Raw genomic sequence first — 5125 nt, 5'->3', positions numbered from 1 at the left:
TATGACATCAATCGGCTAGAATTTGAAGGAAAAAAAAAATATTGAACATACATAATTTTTTCAAAGTTAAGAAACTAGTAGAATTACAATAGCATAAAAACTAGTTTTAGTCTGTAAGACAAAAACTAATGTTGATAAAAAAAAACAAGAAAAAAAACCAAATGAATCAGTAAATAATACATGTAATTATGACAATAGTCGAAATTCAGGTGATGAATTTTGGAGAAGAGGTTTTTATTTCTTTTCTTTTGATGCATAGTAATAGCGGAGAAGAGTTAGGTTTTAGGAAAGAGGAAGTTTTTTTTCCCCTAATAATTGATGGATGTTTTTGTAATTAAACATACCTATAAAATCTGATGTGAAATATAAAATAATAGGGGTGTGTATTAAGATATTAGAGCATCTCCAGCAGTATTGCTAAATCAACTTTTCGGATGAATAGGAGCTCCAACAGTATACCTAAATGGTTGCTAAATTTAAGGATTGTTTAACGAAATTGATAAATTTGTCAATTGAGCCATGGATTGCTAAAGGAATACATATATTTTCCCTCCTTTTTTTCTCCACGTGTCAGTTTATAATTCGTTAAAAATATTATTTAACTTACATATAGCAATAACTGCTAGAACCAAATTCTTATATCAATAGCTAAATCTCATAATTATTGCTAAATTTAACTATTGTTTTAGTTACACTGTTGGAGATGCTAAAATAGGTAAATCTCATAATTATTGTTTTAGTTACAATAGGTATGTATTTAAAATTTCTCAATAAAATTATGACAGATATTAAAAGATTTTTTTTCCCGAAAGGAAAAGAATAAATATTTTAAAGCAACAGCAAATTCTTGACAAGCATAGGCATGAGATGAAATAAATGTGGCATGAGCTTACAATTTTAACATAGGGGAAATCACTGTCGATGCCAAAAGTAGCTGCTAGTGAAGATTTACCACTGTCCAAGATACGTAACTGTCAGAACACTCGCAACAAGAAAACGAACATGAAATAGGAATAAACACAGGATCGCTAACCTGCCACTAGGACCTTCCAAAAGGCATGTAACAAGGGGCTTCTGTCGGTTGATTTAACTTGCTCCACAAGAAGCATGGCTCTTTGATAGATATACTTATGGTCTTCCCCACAATCAACCATGCCATGAAGTCTATAAATTATATTATAAATAAGAGCACAAAACAAAATTAAGATAAAGGAAACAAGTGCCGAAACTAGATCTCTTCTATAACTCAACAAGCTGGTGTGAATTAAACTATATAAACCCTAACAGTTTACTCAGTTACTTTAAAGCTCAGTATTACATGTAAGACTAAATTGGACTTTATCGTTAGTTTACATCTAGTATCGACAACTTACTAATATATGCAGAACAAGTAATTGGAGAATTATGAGACTTTAATCCGGAATGTTTTATTTACGGTATATCAGAGTAAATAAAGGAGGAATCTAATATGACTTGATTTGTCAAGTTTGTCTAATAAGGTATGCAACTATAATTAGGGATTTGGACTTAAAATGTTACCTTTATGGGAGGTTACAGAATATCTAATTCTCTATAAAAGCTTAGGTCCCTGCACTCTCTCATTGTCTTGAAAATACGGTTCTTGCCCCATTCAAAAAATACTACAATGAGATGCAGTGCATAAGACTTAGGCCGGATCGAGTGGCATGGCCATCAAGTCTAAAAGGTTCATACCCATTTATCGTTTACTTTTCGTTCTTACTTTTATACAATTGTATCTATATTATTTATGAAGCGATCTAATGACTTTTAAGTTTAAGGTTTCATTTGGTATAGAGCCACCTTCACAGAAATATAGATTGTTGTGTTTTGATCGTTTCTAATGCCATAGTGTTTCTTTTGATGCGAGAAAAATCAAAATCGGGTTCTACTCGGTCACTGGGAAGGAACGAAGGAAGAGGGAACCAAAAGTTTAAAGAAAGTCCAAAAGTCTCAATCTTGTACTTCGGTATATTGCTCCGTAATTATGGCATTGGGATTTTGCAAAAACTCTTGCAGTTTTGCATATAGTTTTTTCCAGATTTGGCCACATATATTGAAGATTTGCTTAGCCAATAAGCAAGCCGATGGTTCCCTTGAAATCTACTAAAGCGGGAGTAAGCAACTCCAGATAAGAATTTTTCATTCTGATTTCCTTTCAAGTTCAGTTTATTTTTAGTACTTGAGTAGTGATTACAACCACATTACATTGGAATCTAACCTTTTGTGAAATCATAAATACAACGCACAAATACAGGTTTCGAACTTTGGTTGCCCAATGGAAGTCTCAACGCCTCAGCCATCCACTCTATGATGCTATTGATTGAAAATTTTGTGGCTTGAAAATTCAGTTTCCAGGTTTTAGGCATGAGCTAGCTTTGGACACTCATGCAACCATTTTGGTTCCCATGTTGAATGTGATAATAAGAATAATAGCGTAAGTTATTGTAATTCCAATTGATTTTGGAATAGGCATAAGGGATCTCCAAGTTAGCTTAGTTATGAACTTATGATTGCTGCATTTGCAATGAACATTATTATTTCCTTCTTATGGAGACACATGTTCAAATGCATATAAATCCTATGGTCTTATTGAGATTACATGATAACTGAGATTTACATGCATAATACTAGGTTGACATATCTTTATCATGGCAGGATATTATATATACAGTTTTTTCGTTTCGTGGAGACATGCATGCTCGAATTGCATAATGAGTGATAAAGAACTTAATAATTTTATTTGTTGGATTTGGTTAAATTCTGGGACCTGAACAAATTGTCAATTGAAATTGGGAACTTGAATTTGAAAGATATTTGACACATTGACATGTGTTTTATTTATTTATTTATTTATTTTCCTTCTAGAATTTTAAGTTCATCATGTTTTTAAGAAGGATCACTGTGGTACTTGCAATCCGTTATATATATTTTTGTGTGCAGGAGTGAACTATATATCTTTTGGTTGATGTATAGTTACATGATAAAATTTGTATGTCAGGCTTCTATTCTACATATATAAGGAGCTTTTAGATCTCTCTTACTTTCCTTCATAGGAACTTGAGAATTATTTTGGTAGCTCCTCTTGTTAACTGTTATACTGCAAAATGAAGAAACCATGCTTCTTGATCAAACCGATGAGGATATTTTATGACCATCATTATGCCATTAAAGCATATTATTATTATTTGCATTATAAGACTATAACAGGCTTCTACAGATTACTCTGTATATTGTTTGGTCAAAATATCATATTGAGTTTTGTGACAATGAAATTGCAATAGTGAGGAAATACTTTAATTTTGTTGACACGCTATGACTGCATAACAGGTACATATACTATATATCGTAACAAAGTATATATATTACGATTTCCAGGGTTATGATAATGTGGTCCAACTTCAGTACATATAGAGCAACTAGTTATGCAATGTCTGCTCTAACACATGCATCTTATAGAATTGTTAATCTTGGACTATCAGTGTCATTGTTGCAGTTGATCAAGATGCAGATTACAAAGTCTTGGTAAGAAACAAGATTATTGAAGTGTGATGCAATCTATGGTTGTATTGTGCTACTTAATGGGTATTTATATATTTTTACTCAATGGAAACGTAAAGACATGTCATTAATCATAATAGGCTTGATTCCTTTCAAATGTGATGCATTGAGTGTTGATTTATATGCATATAGTTATGCATATATCTTAAACGTAAAGACATGAACATGTTATTTATTATTGTTGAAGGAAAGGCAAATAGTGTTAGCTTTGATCAAGCTGTGTGACATGTACAGCTACTAGACTTTACATGATTGTTAGCTGAAACTAAAACCTTTTGTATACTACCAAAAGAAAAACTTTAGCCGACGAAAATAAAAAAACTAGGCCGACGAATTATTTTTTCGTCGGCTAAAGTGGACTTTAGCCGACGAAATTTCTCTTCGTCGGCTAATTAAAAATTTTCGTCGGCTATGGTCAACTTTAGCCGACGAAATTAAAATTTCGTCGTCTGAAAAATTTTTCTCGTCGGCTATAGCCTGTGAACTTTAGCCGACGAAATTTTTAAAAGTTTAGCCGACGAAAAATATAATTTCGTCGGCTAAAGTGCCTTATGCAAATCTGGACAACAACTCATCTGGGAAAAAAAATTATACGTAGAACCTTCAAACGCAAAAAAGTCGTGAAATAAGATATGACCAGAATGGTGAAATACGTCTATGGTTGAAAAATCACGGTATTCCGGTAAAGTCTCGGTGCCGATAGTTGCGGTCAATGCAATTTACCCTTATTATTCACTATGCTGCAGATTTGGTTTTTGGTGTCCGATTGACTATTGTGATACCTTTCCGAAAGCGTAACGGCCCTACGAGTCAAACTCATCGGTAATGCCATGATGTATGGGCCTTTTTGGCCATCCGAGTCCGTTTAGGGCTTCAAAATGCAGTTTTTTTATTTCCGATTAGAGTTGACAGTTTCGATCGAGCCCTTAACGTTGTCGAATCCAGTTGAATTTTTTACCATAGACATATTTCGTCATAATGATCATATCGGACGGTCGAATTTTGGTTTGTAAATTTTAGTCATCGGAATCACAACGTGTCTACTATTTACCGTTATTATTCCCAATGGGGAGCCCTATCGTCGGAAGGTAAATGTCTCAAAATTTTTATATGGGCAGTTGCGTCTCATCTATGTGAGAGTTTTTTGTGTGGAAGGTTTGACCAAACCACGTAATATAGAGGGAGATATGAGCGTTTTCGTGTGATAAGTGACGACGGATTAGGGTTACCCGTTTCGATCGAGTCCTTAACATTGTCGGATCCAGTTGAATTTTTTACCATAGACATCTTTCGTCATAATGATCATATCTGACGGTCGAATTTTGGTTTGTGAATTTTAGTCATCGGAATCACAACATGTCTACTAATGTTGTATAACTTGTTTAGTAGGTTATACAACTTTATGAACCAACTCTATATAGGAAGCAAAATTATCAAAAATCTCTTGAAATAAGATGTGTTCAGAATGGTGAAATACGGCTATGGTTCAAAAATCACATAAATCGGGTAAAGTCTCGGTGCCGATAGTAGCGGTCAACCCTATTTT

General features: G+C 33.5%; 1 pseudogene; it reads right to left on the bottom strand.

Moving 5' to 3' along the window:
* Positions 1–5125, bottom strand: part of LOC101302830 — a 30723-nt pseudogene that overhangs the window by 16524 nt on the left and 9074 nt on the right.

The sequence above is a fragment of the Fragaria vesca genome, linkage group LG4 (assembly GCF_000184155.1).
Source record: "Fragaria vesca subsp. vesca linkage group LG4, FraVesHawaii_1.0, whole genome shotgun sequence".
NCBI lineage: Eukaryota > Viridiplantae > Streptophyta > Magnoliopsida > Rosales > Rosaceae > Fragaria > Fragaria vesca.
This window is presented reverse-complemented; position numbering and strand designations above follow the sequence as displayed.